The sequence below is a fragment of the Miscanthus floridulus genome, chromosome 13 (assembly GCF_019320115.1).
Source record: "Miscanthus floridulus cultivar M001 chromosome 13, ASM1932011v1, whole genome shotgun sequence".
Classification (NCBI taxonomy): Eukaryota; Viridiplantae; Streptophyta; class Magnoliopsida; order Poales; family Poaceae; genus Miscanthus; species Miscanthus floridulus.
Genome location: NC_089592.1, coordinates 1,357,523 through 1,360,322, shown reverse-complemented (window position 1 = coordinate 1,360,322; position 2,800 = coordinate 1,357,523). Strand labels below are relative to the sequence as shown.

At 43.5% G+C, this 2,800-nt stretch overlaps 1 non-coding gene across 1 annotated transcript; it reads left to right on the top strand.

The window, feature by feature from the left end:
- The first annotated feature begins 228 nt into the window (after nt 1-228).
- On the top strand, nt 229-335 carry LOC136502450 (small nucleolar RNA R71). The gene has a single exon (XR_010770587.1). It is a non-coding gene; the product is annotated as a small nucleolar RNA R71 (small nucleolar RNA).
- The last annotated feature ends 2,465 nt before the right edge of the window (nt 336-2,800 follow it).

The following is a 2,800-nucleotide window of genomic DNA, read 5'->3' as shown; positions in this document are numbered from 1 at the left end:
TCCATTTTAGTAGACAGTACACACACATCCTCTTTGACTTCTTCGCTCTTCTTGCAATGTTGGATGCTGTCTCTAGACCAGCCTTGGTTAGAGGTTATCTTCTCCATGAGAGCTATGGCATTATTAATTGTGAGTGACATAAATGCTTCCCTAGCAGCAGTATTGAGCCGTTCATGAGCCTACTTAGTTAATCCATGATAAAAGCTTTGTATGAGCAACCAATCCTCCATCCCATGATGAGGACATTCTGAAATATATTCTTGAAAACGTTCCCATGCCTCTGGAATGGTTTCATCTCTTTGTTGCCGGAAGTTGGAGATTCTTCCTCATAGGGCATTGGTTTTACCATAGGGAAGAATTTTGCTCGAAAGGCATTTGAACATTCTACCCATGTGTTGATGTCATCTTTGTTGGCATAGAACCACTGCTTCGCCTTTCCCAAAATAGAAAATGAAAATAGATGGAGTAGTATGATGTCTTGGGCGATGTCCTTGATAGTGATTGTGCTACTAATCTCTAGGAAATTCTGGAGATGAGTACTAGCGTCTTCATGTACTTTTCCGCTGAACGGGCTAGCTTGTATCATGTTGACGAGGCTTAGCTTGAGTTCGAACTCAATGTTCCTAGTATTGAGTGTTGGTCTAGTGCGAATGTTTTTAGTACTTGGAGCAGAGAATTTGCGTAGCGTTTTGTTGGCCATGACCTCAAATGATGGTGTTGAGATGCCTCTTGATTGGTTTGATTCTGACTGGGAAGCTTGTCTTGATGAGCTTTGTATTATACTTTGAGTGTAAGCTTCCAGTTCTGTAATACCCTGTAGAAGATATGAACAGATAAAATCAAGGGTAAACCTGCTAGAGCAGTGGTGCATAGTTATGATATCATCAAGAAGTATTATTTAATCAATTCTCTTTTAGCCTGTGCCGTCCCCGGCAACGGCGCCAGAAATGCTTGTTGAAATTTCTAAATGTCGCTACCAAAGATGGAGAATGGATTCCATCCCCGGCAATGGCACCATAAATGTTTATGGTATTTTAATATGACTTAAAAAGATATGAAATTCTACAAGCGCACAGATATACCTTTGTAGCATTTCACTGGGAGTATTCCAGGTATCGTTATTTATATTTTACCACAGGAAGGAGCGATGACTAATGAGATATTGATAAATATGTATACTTATGATGGAATCATTAACTAAACACTTATTCTAAACAGGGGTAAGCCAAAAGATATATGAATGATAAGTGTATGGAAATGATAATAATCCAGAGATACAAATAGATACTCATAAATGTAGCATAGCTAGACTAAGTAATAACACAAGAGAGAAAGATTCCTAAGTCATACCTACTTATCAAGTATATGTATACAAAGGCATATATACTCTTCTATAGCATAATTAACTCTTCATCATCTATGCATAAGGGACATTACTAAAGAAGAGCAAGAACAGAGCTTGACTACTTCCGTCACAACCAGGTCCTACTTGGCCTACAAATGGGAGGTGGACTACAAATGACTCAAGAGGTTGTCACCCTCGCGATCTACCACACGATCTGGAATGTAGGGTGCATAATATAGATTAATAATACAATGGCTATACCAAGCCTCCAGACAACGGATCCGGAATCCTAAGCAGTAGCCCAACTCTACTTGGATCTTACTAGCTAGACTATACTAAAGCTTTGAGGTATTGGAGATCTTGAAGAGATATGAGTTGGGGAATACTAGATGATATTGATCAGGCATAGTCAGTGCATACATATAGGCTAGGTGGGGAGCCTTGATAGGCAGGCCCACGAACCCGATTACATTCCAACACTCCCCCACAGTCGGAATTGAGAGCACCGCAAACATTAAGACTGGACCTAAACTCGGTGAAGACGGACGTCGGCAAGCCTTTGGTTAAGACATCGGCGTACTGGGACGTAGTGGGCACGTGTAGGACGCGGACTTCACCGAGGGTGACCCATTCTGTGACGAAGTGTAGATCGATCTCAACATGCTTGGTTCGTTGATGCTGGACCGGGTTGGTGGAGAGGTAGACAGCACTAACGTTGTCACAATAGACCACAGTGGTGCGGCGAAGAGGATGGTGGAGCTCTTGCAGAAGTTGACGTAACCAGTAGGCTTCAGCAACACCATTCGCCACGGCCCGATATTCCGCCTCAGCACTAGACCGGGACACTGTAGGCTAACGCTTGGATGACCAGGAGATGAGATTGTCCCTGAGAAATAGCGCATATCCAGAGGTTGACTTGCGTGTGTCAGGACATCCCGCCCAATTAGCATCTGTGTAGACAGTAAGATCAGCCGATGTGGTTTGGTGGAGATGGAGACCAAGATCCAGAGTACCCTGAAGGTAGCGAAGAATGCGCTTCATAGCACCAAGATGAGGCTCCCGGGGGTCATGCATATATAGACAGACCTGTTGAACAGCATACGCAATATCTGGTCGGGTGAAGGTGAGATACTGAAGGGCACCAGCGATACTGCAATAGTGTGTAGGGTCGACGACTGTGACACCATCAGCAGAGAGCTTGGCTTGAGTATCCACAGGGGTGCTGCAGGGCTTGCAGTTGAGCATACCAGCATGTTCCAGAATATCCAGCATATACTGACACTAGGAGAGAAATAAACTGTCACGATGGCACTGAACACTGACTCTGAGGAAATGATGAAGAGATCCCATGTCCGTCATAGAGAATTCCTGGCAGAGAGTTGTAATAATCCACTAAAGAAAACTCATGGAGGAGGCCGTTAGAACAATGTCATCCACATATAGGAGCAAGAAAGC